At 39.9% G+C, this 19,624-nt stretch overlaps 1 long non-coding RNA gene across 1 annotated transcript in view; it reads left to right on the forward strand.

Annotated features, from left to right (window-relative positions):
• LOC122560957 overlaps positions 1-19,624 on the forward strand; it is a 38,941-nt gene that overhangs the window by 6,312 nt on the left and 13,005 nt on the right. Inside the window, exon 2 of the long non-coding RNA XR_006314860.1 lies at positions 13,703-13,800. This is a non-coding gene — a long non-coding RNA (uncharacterized LOC122560957). The remainder of the gene's footprint in view (positions 1-13,702; positions 13,801-19,624) is intronic.

The following is a 19,624-nucleotide window of genomic DNA, read 5'->3' on the forward strand; positions in this document are numbered from 1 at the left end:
TCATAACAGCATACAAACCAACAGCCACTCTCAGACAACAACTCACCAGAACGAAGGACCCGACACCCAGCATGAGCAAAACCAATGTAGTGTACAAAATCCCATGCAAGGACTGTACAAAACACTACATAGGACAAACAGGAAGACAGCTAACGATCCGCATCCATGAACACCAACTAGCCACGAAACGACACGACCAGCTATCCTTAGTAGCCACACACACAGATGACAAGCAACACGAATTCGACTGGGACAACAGTACTATTATAGGACAAGCCAAATAGAGAACAGTCAGGGAATTCCTAGAGGCACGGCACTCATCCACAGATTCAATCAATAAGCACATCGATCTGGACCCAATATACCGACCACTGCAACGGACAGCTGGAACTGACAACCGGAAGCAGCAGATTCAAACCACTACAAATGCCGGAGGAAAGATCACAGAAGCACTTCACAGGAGGCTCCCAAGCACTGAGGATGTCACCTAGACAGGGGACGAAACGTCTGCAACACAAATTCCCAGCTCGGCGAACAGAACCACAATAACGAGCACCCGAGCTACAAATCTTCTCACAAACTTAGAATAGAATGGAATAGAAAGTTATTGTCACATGTACTTTTACATGGAAAATACAGTGAAAAGTTTTATAAGTTGCACAATACGCCATATTAATGATGGAAGTCATGCATAATAATCTTTTAAAAGTAAAATTAAGACAAAGTTGATCACAGTTCAGTTAACAGTTTCTGGATTTGGGGAATGATGGAACGAGACCACCATGCTAGGCCACTGGAAGCCATCTTGTCACTGGGCCTGGAGAAGCCTCCTGTTCCCCATCCGACATTCCTCCATCTGCCGATCCGCCGGCCGTCCCTTTCACCAATGCTTCAGCAAATTCTGGCGCCCAGGCCTAGCCTCAGCCCAGCCTGAGGGGAGTCCAGGCTGGGGGAGTCAGCCCAGGACCTGCTCCTTCCTCAACAGGAAACTCCAGGTTGGGGTGAAACTGTGTCCAATTCATCCTGGTGGTGCTGTTGCCGCTGGATTTATTATCATCCCTTCCTCATTGACATTTGTTTTGCAACGTAGAAATATCTTGGAGTAGCCAATTGTTTACTTTACCATTTGACACTTTTTGATTTTCAGGCAATGAAAATTTCCACCTATTACATAATATTTTTCTGAATGTTGTTGTCATCTTTTCACCCGATGTTAATTCCACATAAATGAGCTGAAATGAATTTTTCGTAGTCATCATTACTGTTATTATTTAGGAACTGACCCTTCTTATTGATTGTTTCTAGATAAGAATAGTTTTTGTTGGAACAGACATTACAAATGATAAGCAGTTTAATAAAGCAAAACGTAGAAAATAAGAACACGAGTAGCCTGTTCAACATGATTATGGCTGTTTTTCCATCCCAGTACAATACTCTCACTCTCTCTCCAAACCCAAACACCTTTAGCCTCTCAAAATCTCTCTATTTCTTTGTTAAATATATTGCATATCTTGGCCTCCACTGTTTTCTGAACTTGAATTCTACAAGTTCACCACCCTCTCAGAGAAGTAACTTTTCCTCATTTCAGACTGACATGGCCTGCTGCATATATTGAGACTGTGACTGCTTGTTCTGGAATCCCTGACCAGGGTAAACAGCATTCTTGCATTAAGCCCTGACAGAATTGTTTACATTTTAAGGAGATTCCCTCTCCTGATTCTAAACTCTAGTGAATACAAGCCCAGTCAACCCTTTCTCTCTTCATTTAACAAAGCTGCCATCCCAGGAATCAGTCTGATGAGCCATGCTGGTCTCCATTTATGGCAAGTATATCTTTTCATATCACAGAGATTAAAATCACATGAAATACTCCAGATGTGGTCTCAGTAAGGTCCCGTACAACTGCAGTAAGACTTCCTTGCTTCTGCATGTAAATCCTCTTGCAATGGAGGCCAAAAGAGTATTAAAATAATGCATTGAATTCTAAAGTTAGTATTATGTCACAAATTCTTGGTAGGTATGTTCTATTCATCTCACTTGCAGATGATTCATTCTATACCAGGAAAATATAACAAGAATCATAAAACTGCAGTAAAAATCTTGACACATTGATGCTTTTTGTTAGGTGGTACTTTTATTTCAAGGAAATTCATCTTGAATGCTTCAGTAGAGGAAAACTGGCTGATATTGGAGTGAAGTTCTGTTATTGTCACTTCCGTTGATTGCCTTCTTTCTTGTCTGTCAAATTGAAAGTGACAGTAGAAAGGCTCCTGGTATTTTCCAGTTGTGAAACCCTGTTGTTCCTAAACTGTCACCTTTAACGAGTCTTAGATTAGTGACAGAGATGTCTCACATTGTGATATCGCAGGTATAATAATGAAGTACTGTATTCCAACGACTGATTTCTTTGAACAATTCTTCAAGTATATTAGAACAATCAAACTATTTTATTGAAATTCCTGTTTCCATAATATAAAATTGTTTATCTCTATTGTTGGAACATTACAATATTGTGCTGAGCAAAATTACAACCATTGATTCTTTGACATGATGGTTTCAAAAGAATATTAATTGATTCATAAGGAGAAATCAGACTCTCACAGAAGAACACAAGGCATTTGTTTTTTTTTTGTTTTCTAAGATGATTTGCCATTGTTTATTCTATCTTTTAAAAAGCTTTTTAATTGCGTAGTCAAATTTATTTGACTTACTCAATCTTCTGTCTCCCCAAATCAAATGTCCTCTCTCTTCCAAACAAGGCCACAGAAGTATTCAGTCTCTCTGTCTGGCTTCACCTGTATCGTGTATTCAAATTGATTCTGACTTGGCCTTTCTATCTGATTTAAATTTAACCTGACCTAGTATTTTTCACCCATTTAATTTGTGCTGGTACCTTTCTAGTTACCTGTTTTAAGTAGCCACTCTTCCTGTTGTTGTAAGTCTCACTCACGTGTGTTTCTCAGCTGTTGAGATTTGATTTCATAGTCATAGTAGCATCTGAGGAGCAGGAAAATCAACATTTTGGGCAAAAGCTCTTCCTCAGGAAGGGCTGATTCCTCATGAAGGGCTTTTGCCCGAAACATCGATTTTCCTGCTCCTCAGATGCTACTATGACTGTGACTTTTCTAGCACCACTCTAATCTTGACTCTGACCTCCACCATTTGCAGTACCCACTTTCACAGTCAGTGACAGACAAGATTAAATACATCTGTGTAGTATAACAGATTTCATATGCACATTTTCTGAGAATTTATTGCAAAAATTGTTGCTTCATGCAAAACATTTTCATTCCTAAATAGATACAACATGTACTACTTCAGTTATTTTTGAAGTTAGGTGGTTAACATCCATTACGTGAAATTTGCTGAGGAAGGGCAAAGCAGATATGGGGCCTGTCCTGACCAGAATTCTTCAACAGCCCTCCCCACATCTGTCATAAAGTAAATAATAAATATTTCATTGTTCTTATTTAAAAAATTACTGTGGCATAGTCCACCAATTCGGTAAGAGTTTCAATCAATTCCCAACCCCATGTAACTCTCTCTAAACTCCACCACCAACACCCCTCTCTGGACTTGTCTGAGAGGCACTGCCAATGAGACAGGTGGGCCTATCATAAATGCATTTACCTGGGTGAAATACTTATAGGAGCTGACAGCTTAGCTGAGTATGCTGTAGGTTAACTTGCAATGAGTCTTGGATGTGTTGTTTTGGATTTGTATCACTTTGCACCAGACCTGGACCCAAAACTAGGTCAAGATGAAAATATTTTTTTTAACCTGTGAATAGTAGCATTGGAAATTCACTGTTCAATTATAGAAGTTTCAGCCATATTCCTTTGTGCCATTAACATGTAATGAATATGTAGGGATTAATAAGGTCCACCAACAGAAACCTTTCGGGAAAAAGTTAATAGTAAAAATATAGAAAAAAAACAGGCACATGTGATGGGTTTCTCTGTGTGCAGTATCTAGCCACCATCTTATGATGACACAAATGGCAGCAGGACTATTACATCCAAGTATCATTATCTGTTATCAACTTAAAGGTCATTGTTAAACCAAAAAAAAAGAATTGTGGATGTTAGAAATCTGAAACAGAAGCAGAAATTGCTGAGAAAACTCAGCAATTCTGGCAGCATCAATGAAGATAAAGCCAAGTTAACATTTCTGATTCAGTGAACCTTCTTTGGAACTGATAAGGTGGGAAATCATTGAATCCTTACAGTGTAGAGACATGCCTACCAAGTCCATACCAATCTCCCGAAGAGTAACCCACCCAGTCCCATTCCCCTATCCTATTGCTCTACATTTCCCCTGATTAATGCACCTAGCCTACACAAAGGTTGGTATACATTGTAAAGAATGAGTGGAGAAAGGGGGAAAGAGTAAACAAGAGGTGAGATGGAGTCCAGAGAGAGGGAAAAGCAGTTAGGCAGACAAAGAAATAAGGAGAAAGCGAGGACTGCAGATGCTGGAGTACCAGAGTTGAAAAATGTGGTGCTGGAAAAACACAGCAGGCCAGGCAGCATCTGAGGAGCAGGAGAATCGACGTTTCGGGCATAAGCCCTTCTTCAGGAATGAGGCTGGTGCGCCAAGCGGGCTGAGATAAAAGGTTGGGGGGAAGGAATTTGGGGGAGGGGCGCTGGGAATACGATAGGTGGAAGGAGGTGAGGGTGAGGGCAAAGAAGACAAAGAAATAAGTAAAGATCAGTCCGTGAGAAGGCATACCTACTAATTAGGACCATTCGTGGCTGACAATGGATTGTTTTTGGTAGCAGTCATTATGTATGTTAGTACTATTTGTATTTAATTGTATGCATTAAATGGGCGTTAACTGGATTCACCTGCGCTTCTATAAAAAGAACAATGAAAGAAAATAGCTCTGGCGGCTGGTGTAGGAGGTGCATATTTGTAAAGTATAGTTGTGAATAAATTCCTTTAAAAGTAAAGTTTGACTCCAGTTCCTTTCTTTACTATTGTGACTTCTGGAACAGAATAGCTAAGACTAGAAACATTTTCACTCACCCTGCAATTACAGAATGGGCTTGATAGAAACCTGATTTTGTACGATAATTTTAACAGTAAGGCTATTTGTAAGTTTTAATTTCTATCTGGTACTTGAGCTTTACAGAGTTGCTATTTTTCATAGCATAGCTTTATTTCTGATATGATTGAATGTACTAGCTGCAGAAATGTATTTATTATATAATGCATCCAGTTTATGTATTCTTCTAAAGCTTAAGAAGCATTAAATCCACATTTTTGCATAAGTATTCAAGCATATGGGAATATTTCAAAACACAGCAGCTTATGACATTGATCTACTGTAAGTCATTCATGTCTGTCAGGTTTTATTATACATTCAGCTTGTGACTGATATAAAACTAGAACATAGGAAGGTAATGTTATGCATTAATTAAATAAAGCTGTTATCCCTGGAAGAATATCATACAGAGAGTATGCATTCACATCTCAAAACAAGAAGTTAAAAATAAACTGCTGCAGAATATGAATGCTTTTACAGAAGATTGTGGTGGGAAGATCCTTGTAAGTATTTTGCTCTTCGTCTTCGCTTTCATTAAGTATTAATTTAGCCCTATATTATGAAAAATATCTCTCAATGATTAACCCAGACACAGGAAGCAAAACTGAAAGTCCATGAAAATAATGGTATTATTTTTGGTGAGGTCCTAGGGAATGTTGCTGAATAAAGAGACCTTGGAGTGCAGGTTCATAGTTCCTTGAAAGTACAGTTGCAGGTAGATAGGATAGTGAAGAAGGCATTTGGTATGCTTCCTTTATTGGTTAGAGCATTGAGTATAGGAGTTGGGAGGTCATGTTATGGCTGCATAGGATATCGATTAGGCCACTTTTGGAATATTGTGTGCAATTCTGGTCTCCTTCCTATTGGAATGATGTTGTGAAACTTGATAGGGTTCAGAAAAGATTTACAAGGATGTTGCCAGGGTTGAAGGATTTGAGCTATAGGGAAAGGCTAAATAGGCTGGGATTGTTTTCTCTGAAACGTCTGAGGCTGAGGGCTGACCTTATAGAGGTTTATAAAATCATGAGGGGCATGGATAGAATAAACAGACAAGGTGTGTCCAGAACTAGAAGGCATAGGTTCAGGGTGTGAAGGGAAAGATATAAAAGAGACCTAAGGGGCAATTTTATCATGCAGAGGGTGGTGCATGTATGGAATGAGCTGCCAGAAGAAGTATTGGATGCTAGTATAACTACAACATTTAAAAGGCATCTGAATGGGTATATGAATAGGAAAGGTTTAGAGGGATATGGGCCAAGTGCTGGCAAATGGGATAAATTAGGTTAGGATATCTGATCGGCATGGACGAGTTGGACTGAAGGGTCTGTTTCCATGTGTTACATCTCTATGACTCTAAATGTAGTGATTGAAACACTTGATTAACCAACATCGACTCTGTAAAATACAGGAAGGTTTTGCTGCTTGCTAATTTAAGTAGTAGCAGCTTTAATTGCCCAGGGTCTTGCTAAGTCCACATCTCATGGCGAAAGTTCACTTGACGTGGGTATCGTACAAGTTAAAGCTTGTCTACACTTCAAAAAGCTAATATTCCAGCTCTCAAACTGTAACTGCACTCTGGCTGAGTAGGTGCTGGACACAAGAGAATGTTCCCTTCAAGAAGACTGACTAATGGCCACACAGTATAGGACATGGTCCAACATGCTCAGAAATAGCACTGTCATGGTTAATGGCAGCAGTACACCCAAAGATCTTGAATGCAGTTTCACAAGAAGGTTAATAATGTAAAACAGATGACAAATATCAGTGAATATATCTACAAAGCATACTGAGGGTTCTTGTGGAACTGCAATGGTGTCCCTGCCTCAGGGTCAGGAGGCTCGGGTTTAAGTCAGAAGTGTGCAATGACACCTCTGGGCAGGTTGGTTAGAAAATAACAAAAAGCATTTCAAAGAACACTTGTGGTGCAGTGTCCCTACCTCTGAGCCAGGAGGCCTACGTTCAAGACCCATGTGCTGCAGAAGTGTGTCATAACATGTTTGGACATGATTTAAAATAAAATCAAATACCATTTTGTTACAGCTGATCTATTAGACTCACAACCTTTTCAATTGACTACCAGACGCAGCATGTAATGCTTATTTAGGGACGTCATGCCTCCAGCATTAATATTAATCCAGCTCTAGTTGGATGTCACCATGTAGGGAGTATAAGAAGCAAACCTTTGTGTCTTCATTTGTAGGCTTCAGGAAGGTACTCTCCTTTGTTCAAAGGTATGTAATGCTAGTGTTGGCAAAGGGCACCCTGAAACCCACCCCCGTGACTTTGTTGCCAATTCCCTCACCCATGTTTTTGTGTGTGTGTATGTGTATGTGTGAGGGGGGGAGCGGTGGTGGGAGACAGGCGTGAAGAAAGGACTAACTGAGTCTTTTGTCAGCATAAAAAATAGAGAGTTTGCCTGAAATTTCAATGACTGGTGACTGTTGCATATTATGTTACATGCCTACTCAGTAGCATTGAACATTCACTTTCTGTCGATTGAGAAAAGCATAATGCCACATTCCGGTAAGGTAAATTATATCAGTTTTATCTTCAAGCTGGATTGTGCTTAGCAGAATCCACAGTGAAAATGCAACCTCCAGGAACTATAAATATTATTTTTGTCATCTGAAAGCCTCAATAGAAAATTAAAACTTTTTATTTGACACATCTTGCATTAAAATCAATGATTTTAAGATGGCCTTTATGGAATCTTGGTGTAATGTTATTATAGATCAGTAATCCTGAATGCCAACCGATCATCAACAGTATCCACTGCTTCCTGGTGTTATGAAAATGCTTCATTTTAAATAATCTTTGTTGACTTGAGTTTGAAGGATTGTGGAGATACTGGACATTTTTTAAAAAGACAATGTAATAACACATTGCAACTTGTTTTAAACCCAAGTATTTCTTGGATGCATGTTTCCAGATAATTGCTGATTTTGTTTACTTGAACTGAGTTTAGGAGAAAACACCTGAGTGCTTTAAATCTGTTCTGGTATAACGATGTTTGCAGGTTTCAAGTTCATGTTTGAATTTTCAGTTGAGAAAGGCCTGCTACAGAACAATTCTGACTCTATAAGTTGCTCAGACTGTGTCTTCTGTCTCTGAAACATCTTTGCTGTGAAATGAGGGCAAAACGTCAACACTTTTTTTTTCTTGAAGAGTGACTGAAATAACTCCTCAATAGTATATTTCCTGAGTAATTTGTATCTGCCAAGACTCCAGAGACAACTGTGGATGATTATTGACTTGACCATACATGTAAGAACAACAGACTTTGGAATACTCCATGCTTTATCCATTTCTGCCTTCTAGAATAATCACTCATGGCCAAAAAGTTGTTTTATTCTTCTTTTTAAGTGAGAGAGAAAGAAATCTTTGCCCCCCCCATAAACACTCCTACCCCCCTAATTCATGCATACTGTTTTATGTATCTGTTTTAAATCATGGAGAAGGGCAAATATTTATATTTTTGTATTTCAAATTGTTTCCAGTAGCCAGTTCTGCACCTTCATTTGATGTGTTTTGCTTTATAATAAATCAGCAATTTAATGTCTATTGAAGAAACCTGATTGAAGGTTGTTTTCATTCTAAGCCATATATAGAGAATGCACGCGATTAACCAATTTAGGGCTTCATGATAACATTTTTACTTTCTGGTGTAATCTGGTAGAAAAGAATTCTGGGTATTCCCAAGATGGAGGACGGGAAAAATTTCTGGCCATAAGAGCTGCTCCTTTTTTTAAGGTATTTTAGGTGTTGGAGGTGATTTCCTCGAATTCCAGGAGCAGCAATTATTGTTTTATATGCTGTTGCATTGTTTTGGAACTTTGGAAAAAAAAGTCAAAACAACAGTAGTTTTAAAAGGGAGAAGAGGAGACGAAGGAAGCACATGGTGAGGACAGTTAAGGAGAGAGAGAGAGATACACAAATTCAAACAGCAAAGGTGATAACTGTGCAGGTTCTCTCTCAAGAGATGCAGCTCTTGAGGAGTTACCACAAATCTGTGAAACACAACCCACTAGTTCTCTTTCAAACGGTCCTCCAAACAGGACCATTCTGCTAGTGCCCTTAATGAGAGTTCAAGGGGTAAGGATATCTACAACAAATTCACAAGATACATGCTTGTTAAAAACATTCCAGTGAATAAACTGATTTCCATCACAAATGATTTTGAGATGGATTTGCTCAGCACAAATTGAGCTTTGTTGCATTTTGCTGAAATGAACTTGATTTCCCCTCTTTTTTGAATGAACACTGTATAAACTACCAGCAGGCACTGGTGAATAATTTTATGATTTTTTTTCATGTGATATAAGTTGTTGAGATTGCAAACTCAATTTGAGGAAGAGGCCTTCAGCCCTAATTGTTCAAATCCTTATTTGACAAACTTAATGCTGTCTATGGTGAACTAATCCTCCATGTTGTTTGAGGTGGTTCAGTCAAGGGAAGGTACTGCAAAGCTTTTTCAAACTGCTGCCTGAAATTGTCACTTTCCTTAAATCAAAGAATGTCGTCTGCAGTGTGCCAGACAATGCGTGGTTGCTCAATTTAAAGTTTCTTATGGAAATAATGTGAAAACTGAACTGTGATCTGTTGGGAAAGGACATAGACTATGCACATGCAATCAGTGCTGAGAATGCATTCAAATTGAAACTGGATCCATGATCCTCCCAATTTTAAAAAAATGGTGCAGTATCTCCTAAATCTGGAGAAAACACTAGAAAAAAAATCAAAGGCAAAGAAAAATGGTTCCACCCAGAAATCTTCTGTGCACATCTGAGGAAGATACATGAATTCAACAAACAGTTCCAGGAATTGGATACGATGGAACAAGTTCTCGTGTTTTCCTCAAATCCATTCCTTCAATTAGACATTAGTGGTTGGCTACCAAGTTCTACCAGGTTTAGAACAGTAGAGCAAAAGTGTAATAAACAGAGAAAAGTGCAATTCTATGCTTTTAAAGTGAAAAGTTATTTTTGTCTCCACATACCTCTGTGATACAGTGTTCTCCCAAACAAAAATAATCAATCCAAGTACTGCACTTGCCTCAGAGATACCCCTTTGATGGATTGTATACAACTAGCAGTCTCAAAGTAAAACCCAGACTTCAAGGCACTGGCAAAGAATGTGCAGTTATAGGTGTCACACAGAGACTTGGTGAGTAGAGGTCAAAATGAACAGGTATATTTGTATTTAGATTCATATTTCACTAAAAGTAAACTGTTAATTCTATATTTTCTTAGTAGTAGATCTTGGGTTGCATTTAAGCTTAAGAAGTTATCTTGTGTTTGAAAAGGTTAGAAAACACTAATCTACAAAGCTTTCAAACTTGTGATCTATTTATCAAACTTGTGATCTCCAACACCTAGAAAAAGAAAGGTAGTGGTACTAGGCATACAGGGCAAATTCAAGGTCACACACCAGTTTGATTTGGAAAAACATCACTATTCCTTCACTGTCCCTGAATAAAATTATGGAACTCCCTCCTTAACAGCACTGTTGGTGTACCTACACCGTGTTGAATGAAATGGTTCAATTCGGCAGTTTTCTGCCACCTTGTTAAGAGCAAGTACCAATGGGCAAAAGTTGGTGGCCTTGCAGCAATGCCCATATCTTGTGAATGAATGAAAAAATCTATATTGTGATTATATGCACGCCTGAGTTTTCAGTTTTTCTTTCAAGTTCTGAATTGCTTTGTACAAGCACATGATGTGGGGCATTCATGCTTGTATATATCCAATAACAGCTGGAATTTAACTGTAACAATTAAATTGAGCATAGAGTGCCATTGGAACAGTATGAATAAGATGGTGTTAAAGCTTGTGCCTCCTGTGGGCTGGCCAGGTAAACACACATTAGCGCAATGTGCAAAGTTGAAGAACCTTGTTGATATCATAATCAACATATTAAATCACCTTGTTATCTGAACTGGTAAATCCATTTAAATCAGTATTGCCAATATGATCAAAATACGCCATGTGAAAAATAACAAAAAAAAGTTTAAACTATAATTCATGGTAATGCTAGTTTCTTATAAAATGTTAGCTTGCTAGTAAAATATCAATTAATAATTACCACATTGCCATTTTCAGAAACAAGCTTTAAACTTAAAGAGGCCTAGAAGTCGATAAATTACCATTGTATTTAGTGTACAAATGCTAAATGCATGTGTATAACATTAATCTGCTATTATTTTAACAGAACTATTAACCCATTTATTTTCCAAGAGGCAGTGTCTCATTTAAATAGCAAGCAGCAAAATGTCACAGAGGTTCATTAAACATTCTTAGACAACAGTAATTTCTCAATTCTAATTGACTTTCTTTTGTTATAATGAAACTAAAGGTCTATGTATAACCTACTTTCTGCCTCCTCTTGCTATTAGTTGATATAGCCTAGGTACATTACTGTTTTGATCAACATTTATAAAATATATGACAAGAACAGCAAGTAGGTCACAGATAATTTGTCAGGTTTAATTACTTTTTACAATCAAATCAAGATACAAATAAGATGTTATCTGGAAGTTAACCCTTGCACTGGGAATAAAATAAAAATCTCAAACATATTGAAGGAATAATGCTTGCTGTTTGTCATGTTTCCAGCTTTTGCAAATGTTTGAGTCTGAACTTCATTCATGGAGATCATTTTAGCCGGGCTTCTTTTACAGGTAATCTGTGATGTGGGTGGGCTGTACAAGCAACACAATATGTGTGTTCAACCAATCAAATTGAAGAGCCCCTCTTAAAAGTGTATTGATACTCCATCCTTCCCACTCCTGGGATTATCACAAGAGTTACAGATTTAATTACGTTACTCAAAGTCCAGAAGTTTTCTGTCTGATGAGCTCAAGTTAACATAAAATACTGACTCACTTCTGTACCTAGTAAGAATCTACTATTTGTTACAATAAAATCAGTCCAACTACATGATAACAAAATCCGAATTATCAATTTATAACTGTCTAACTTAAACTCCATCCCATTTTAAACCCCAATGCACGCAGTGGACAGATAAGCAAAACAGAAAATCTGTGCTGGGTGGAGAAAAATTACTAAGGAGACACAGTTCAATAGCACCAGCCCACATGGTTGAATAGGGTGTTCTTTGCTTCTTCCAAACACTAATTTTATTCTTTCCAAGTCTTATCAGTTCTTTACTGCAGACACAGGGCAGTTCCCATACAAATTGTTCAGTGTTTCAGTCATTGGTTAGTTCAAAAACCTATGGGCAAATGGTGAGTGAGAATAATTAGCTTTTTTCTAATCCATTGTAACTTCTTTGTAAAGGGAAGTATATTTTTATACAGGAGCCTTTTTGGCCCTCTAATGTTCAATCACAGGCTGTCCATCTGCCCAGGAGCCAGAGAGTTGTTGTCATGCTGAGCACTCTTAACACACACAACTTGATCATGATTAAAAAAACAAACAACAGACAGTTTCTGGGTAAAACTGTCCTGAATAAACACCCGTTGGTGTCAATGACTCCAACAATCCTCCTTCATTGCTTGAACAAGGCAATAATGTAAATACAATTCACAAAGAGTTCCAATAACTTGTATCAAAACTGCAACACCTCCTTTCATAGATTCCTTGGTTAAAGCAATATCCTTTCACCATTTTGCTTCACAATCCAAAAATAAAGAAAAATTTAAAAAGTGGTCTTTACACCTGTAGAGTCCAAACTGCAAATAGAATACTTCATTCTATATATCTTGGTGTACTGGAAACAAAATAAAGAGAGGGAAAGAAAGACAGGTACAAAAGAATGGGCAGTCGAAACAAAGTAAAACAGAATTTAAAAACAAATTACAACAAGAATTATTGGAATACAGAATGAGACTATACATGTTAAAATTAAATTATTAGTGCGAGAGAACTGGTTATAAGTAAGTAAGCCGAGTCACTTTGTTAAAAGTTCACCTATACCTGAATGTACCAGCCTTACTTCCTTCTAGAATAGTCAGTGGGTAGTGTCTGGGCAAGTACAGCAATTTCACATCCTTCTATGGATTCCAGTTTATTACAAAGGTGAAGTTTCAAAAGATGATTATGTTTTGAACTGTCTCTTTAAGATAAAATTGTATTAAGAAGAGAGTCAAATGACTTGCTGGTTGTAACTGTTGGAAAAAATCAAGGTAATTGGAAAGGATCAGCTTGGTTTTGTGGAAGGGAAATTTTGGAAGATCCATCACAGTCTTCTCCATACCAATTTGATTCACTCCACATGATGGCAAGCAATGGCTGAAATAATTAGATGCTGCAAAGGCTATGGGCTCCAACTACTATATTGCTGAAGAATTGTGCTCCTGAATTTGCCACACCTCTATAGCTCCAACAGCTACTAACAATATGGAAAATTGTCTCAATGTGTTCTGTACATAAAAAGCAGTGCAAATCCACTACAACTGATTACTGCCACATAAGCAAATCTCACTGCTGCTTGAAATAATGCCAAGTACAATGTATGATGATTGTGGTTTTTGGAAATCAGTCATCTCAGCTCCAGGACATCCCTGCAGGAGTTCCTCAGGGTTGTGTCCTAGGATCAACCATCTTCTACTCCTTCATCAATAACCTTGCCACCATCATAAGGTTGGAAGTGGGATTTGCAATCATTGTCAAACAATGTTAATTTGCTATTCCTCAGATGCTGCAGCAGGCCATTTCCAAATGCAGCAAGACCTGGAGAATATCCAGACCTGATGTGACAGCTGGCAAGTAACATTCATGCCACATAAGTACCAGGTAATGATTATTTCCAATGAGATAGAATCTAACCCATCACCCTTTGATATTTAAGATAATTGCCATTGCTAAATCCCTCACACACAACCTCTTGGGAATTACCATTGTCCAGAAATTAAAATAGACTATCTATATAAATACTGTGGTGACAAGAGCAAGTCAGAGCCAGGAGTCCTGCTATGGATTTAAACTAGATGGCCGGAGGCTGGGAACCACAGCAGCAGGTCAGCAAGTGGAGGGATCGAGGGGAAGGTAGTTATTAGGAATGGTAAGTCAGAAAGGAAGGATAGACAGAGACAGGTAAATGAACACAATGGTACTAATGCACTGAAGTATGTTTATTTAGATGCAAGAAGTATTATAGGTAAGGGGGATGAGATTAGAGTCTGGATCAGTACATGGTGTAATGGCCATATCAGAGATTTGGTTGAAAAAGGACAGGACTGACTGCTCAACTTTCCAGGTTTTCATTGTTTTAGATCAGATAGAGAGTGAGATAAAAGAGGTGGAGGGGAGTGGCATTGCTAATCAGGGAGAATGTCACATCTGCACTCAGAGAGGACATACTGAAGGGCTCATCCACTGTGGCAATATGGATAGAGCTCAAAAATAAGATGGATGCAATCACTCTGATGGGGTCATACTATAGGCCCCTCAACAGCCACTGAGATGTTGAGGAACAAATATGTTGACAGATTATGGAAAGATGCAATAAACATAGAGTTGTTATTGTGGGTGACTTCAACTTCCCCAATATAGACTGGGACTCCCTTAGAGCAAGACGCTTAGACAGAACAAAATTTGTTAAGTGCATTCAAGAGGGTTTCTTGAAACAGTATGTGGATAGTCCAACTGCAGGAGGACCTTGTATTGGTTAATGAGCCTGACCAGGGGACTGACCTGTCAGTGAGCGAGCACTGGGAAACAGTGATCACAACTCCTTATGTTTTCAGATAGCTATAAATAAGGATAAGTCAGGACTTTGCAGGAAGGTACTAAATTGGAGGGCAAATTACATTAGTATAAGACAGGACATGGGAAATGTTAATTGGGAGGAGCTGTTATCTGGCAAGTCTACATTTGTCTTATGGGAGTTGTTTAAAGACCTACTAATCAGAGTTTGGGACCGGCAGGCTCCAGTAAGGAAAAAGGACAAGGATGTCAAGGTAAGGAATCCTTGGATAATGAGCAATGTTGTGAATTTAATCAAAAGGAAAAAAGAAGCTAAAATCAGACAGGGCCCATGAGGAATATAAGGAAAGCAGGAAAGAACTCAAGTAGGGAATTAGGAGAGCAAGAAGAGGCCATGAATTGACATTGGCAAGTAGGGTTCTGGAGAATCCCAAGGCATTCTATACATACATTAAAAATAAGGTGATAACTAGGGAAGAGTTAGGACCACTAAAGGATAAAGGAGGGAACTTGTGCTTGGAGGCAGAGAGTGTGAGTGAGATCCCAAATGAGTACTTTCTGTTGGTATTCACCCAGGAGAAGGATATGGTTGATAGTGAGATTTGTGTGGAGCATGCTAATGCGTTAAGACATCTTAAGATCAAGAAACAAGTGGTGTTGTTTCTCTCGAAGAGCATTACGGTGGATAAATTCCCAGGACCCAGTGGTATCTACCATTACTGAGAGAAACAAGAGAGGAGATTTCTTGGGCCTTGACCAAGATCTTTGTATCCTCACTAGCCACTGGAGAGGTCCCGGACGACTGGTGGGTAGCTAACATTGTTCCTCTGTTTAAGAAGGGAAATAGGGATAATCCAGGAAACTACAGACCGGTGAGTCTCACATCAGCAGTTGGAAAGCTATTGGAGAGAATTCATAAGGACAAGATTAATGCATTTTTGGAAAAGCATGGCTGAAGTATGGAGAGTAAGCATGGCTTTGTGCAAGGCAGATCATGTCTTACTAACCTGATTGAATTTTTTGAGGAGGCAACAAAGGTGATGAGGGTAGAGCAGTCAATGTTATTCACATAAATTTTAGTAAAGTTTTTGACAAGCTCCCTTATGGTACGTTCATCCAGAACATTAAGATGCATGGGATCCATCATGACTTGGCCGTGTGGATTCAAAATTGACTTTCCCATAAAAGGCAGAGGGTATTGGTGGATGGTTGTTTTTCAGGCTGGAGGTCCGTGACTGGTGGTGATCTGCAGGGATCCATACTGGGACCTCTGCTGTTTGTGATATACATATATATATATATATAAATGACTTGGATAAATGTAGATGGTTGGGTTAGTAAATTTGCAGATGATACAAAGGTTGGTGGAGTTGTGGATAGTATAAAAAGTTGTCAAAGGATACAGTGGGACATAGATCAGTTGCATATATGGGCGGAGAAATGGGCGATGAAGTTTACTTTGGATAAATGTGAGGTGCTGCACTTTGGGAGATCAAATGTTAAGGAAAATTATACAGTTAATAGCAGGATCCTGAACAGCATTGATGTCCAGAGGAATCTTGAGATTCAAAGGGAAACCAGTTTTCTAGAGAAGGTAAAATATACCATCTCTGCTTATGGTTGAATATTTTGATTAGATAAATTAAGACAGAATATAGTGCTCTCCTTTGTCCACAACATTTCTCTTGCAGCTGTTGGACTGAGACCTTGTCATCGTAAATTTTCCAATTTTAAATTATGTTGAAGTAGATGCATTCAGTTAGGATCTGCCATCTGAAAAGAGCAGCATGGGAAAATACTTATCCCATAATGCTCAGCAGGGCGTTGCCTCAATACTCATTGCAATTGCTGCATTCACACTTGTCTAAGTATAGTGTCACAATCATTGCATCACACACATCCTTGGCATTTCTGCCGAGAATGAAAGACAGAGAGATTTCTACAGATGCTGTCAGAATACTGGTTTCTTGTTCTTACTGAATTCAGGCAGTATAACATCAGCAATGTGTGCTTTATCTACAGCAATCATCTCTCTTCCACAGTGTATTCAATATCCAGCTCTGCCAGATCATCCAACTTCCACCTGAGAGTTATTGATATGAAGTGGGAGAGGGAAAGAGTTTGGCAATTGAAGGTCATCCATTTTGGTCATTGCTTTGCTTTATAATTGAAAAAAATATTTATTTGATATTTTAATTTTATATATATCAGATATATATTATAAAATATAATGTTTGAGGAATATTGTAATTAGGAGTGGGATCTCAGCAAAACTGAACATGTCAAATGCCAGCAGGTGAGGGCTGATCAATGTTAACTCCCAGGTTTCACATGTAGATACTTGGGAGCTTCCCACACAATCACATTTGGAAATTTGCGGCCTGCCATTTGGACTACACAAATTCTGGCCAGTTTCTCCAGGTTAAATTTAGAGGGGAAAGCACCTCGATAGGGATCTATATTTCCCATTTTGAGCCTTTGTTAGAACACAGTTGGACAGAATTCTCCATTTGAACAAGTCGAAGAGCTGCACACGATTATGGGCAATGATGGGTCAGTTGGGGAAATACAGCAAGCTTAGTAAAACAAGACTCTCGACTTCAAGAAAGAGCAGGCTGATTCTGCAACCACACTGTGAATGGTGAGGCCTACTTACAACCACATATCTCACATTAGTACCCAAATCTCACTCCAATAATATGCAGTTTCCTCTTCTCCCATACACTGAAGAGAAACTAAATGGCAATAATTCCTAGCAGAGAAATTCAGAGCATGTCCCAGGTGACTCCAGCTCACTGCTTGCACCACTAGGCATTCATTTTAGACAGCATTCCCCAATATGTCAAGGTACACTCCACTGATAGTGAATACCTACACCTCCTACCTCTGGAGATTAGTTTGGGTGTGTCAACACCTTGCAATGTATTGGCGCTGGGTGAAACCTACACTCACAGACAAATCCCCATCTCATGATTTAAAGCAGGGTATACCACCGGGATCCTCAGCAGCTCTCTCAGCATCCAATCACTTTGCAGCTATTTGATGCTCACAGCATCATTGCCTTGATTTTTCTTCCATTGCCTTATCTTTTTGTCCTTTGCCGTGTCATTCAGAACTTAAAGGCTCACCATACTTTTACCTTTCCCTGAAGTTTCAGACACCCACAAAGCCAGGCAGCATGTCATGCTTGCCAGCAATGATCTGTCAAAGGAGATGGACACATAGCCGTATGGTACTGTGCCACATCATCTGCCAGCAGCGCATGCAGCAAGCACATTGAACATTCTCCAACCAAATGGCCAGGTCTCGAAGTCTAAGGGCAGCAGTCCTCGGGCAAGTCATGTGTACTGTCCAGAGTCAGGGGTCCTACAGAAGATAGTCCAATGTAGTGCCTGATGTCAGTCCTTGGGCTTGGACACAGTTAGTTGACTGTTTGGTGTGGACAGGGTAAAGGGTTTCATAACACACATTGAGCCCTGGTGCTACAGCTTAGTCATGCTACCCATTGTGTTGCACTGCCCCTCATCAAATGCAGGGTGGTTGTGAATGTCAATGACACCCCACTCCCACAGTATTTGGTCTCATCCAATGCACTATCTCTCACCCTTAATGTATTGAGAGATGTCATCTTCCACGGCATCCCAACCTGCTGCCTCCAATCCCCACGACTGGCTTCTCCAGCTTCTCTAAAACACCAGTGACCCTCGATAATTCCCTTTGAGCTGTTGTTTTATTCTGTCATGGGATGTGGGTGTTAACTGGCTGGGCCAGCATTATGATTTGCCCTTGATCCAAGTACTGAGCCACTTCAGAGGGCAGTTCACATCACCTACATGATTGTGGTTCTGAAGTGACATGCAGGTCGGGCCAGGGAAGGATGGATCATCTGCTTTTATTTGTTTAGCTGTTTGTACGAATGAGGAGTCACAGATTCATAGAATTATAGAATCCCTACAGGGCGGAAACAGGCCATTTGGCCCAACATGTCCACACTGACCCTCTGAAGAGTACCCACCCAGATGCATATCCCTATCCCATTTCCCCCTGACTAATGTACCTAACCTACGCATCCGTGAACACTGTGGGCAATTTAACATGGCCTATTCACCTAACCCGAACATCTCTGGACTGTGGGAGGAAACCATAGTGAGATGTCTCAAGTGAATGGGTCAGTAGTGCAGTGCTGAAAATGTGTTGCTGGAAAAGCGCAGCAGGTCAGGCAGCATCCAAACAGGAGAATCGATGTTTCGGGCATGAGCCCTTCTTCAGGAATGAGGAAAGTGTGTCCAGCAGGGTAACGTAAAAGGTAGGGAGGAGGGGTGTTGGAAATGCGATAGGTGGAAGGAGGTCAAGGTGAGGGTGATAGGCCGGAGTGGGAGTGGGGGCGGAAAGGTCAGGAAGAAGATTGCAGGTTAGGAAGGCAGTGCTGAGTTCGAGGGATTTGACTGAGACAAGGTGGGGGGAGGGGAAATGAGGAAACTGGAGAAATCTGAGTTCATACCTTGAGGTTGGAGGGTTCCTAGGCGGAAGATAAGGCGTTCTTCCTCCAACCGTCGTATTGCTATGGTCTGGCGATGGAGGAGTCCCAGGACCTGCATGTCTTTGGTGAAGTGGGAGGGGGAGTTGAAGTGTTGAGCCACGGGGTGGTTGGGTTGGTTGATCCGGGTGTCCCAGAGGTGTTCTCTGAAACGTTCCGCAAGTAGGCGGACTGTCTGCCCAATATAGAGGAGGCCACATCGGGTGCAGCGGATGCAATAAATGATGTGTGTGGAGGTGCAGGTGATTTTGTGGAGGATATGGAAGGATCCCTTGGGGCCTTGGAGGGAAGTAAGGGGGGAGGTGTGGGCGCAAGTTTTGCATTTCCTGCGGTTGCAGGGGAAGGTGCCGGGAGTGGAGGTTGGGTTGGTGGGGG

This window comes from Chiloscyllium plagiosum, chromosome 22 (assembly GCF_004010195.1).
Source record: "Chiloscyllium plagiosum isolate BGI_BamShark_2017 chromosome 22, ASM401019v2, whole genome shotgun sequence".
NCBI classification, from domain to species: domain Eukaryota; kingdom Metazoa; phylum Chordata; class Chondrichthyes; order Orectolobiformes; family Hemiscylliidae; genus Chiloscyllium; species Chiloscyllium plagiosum.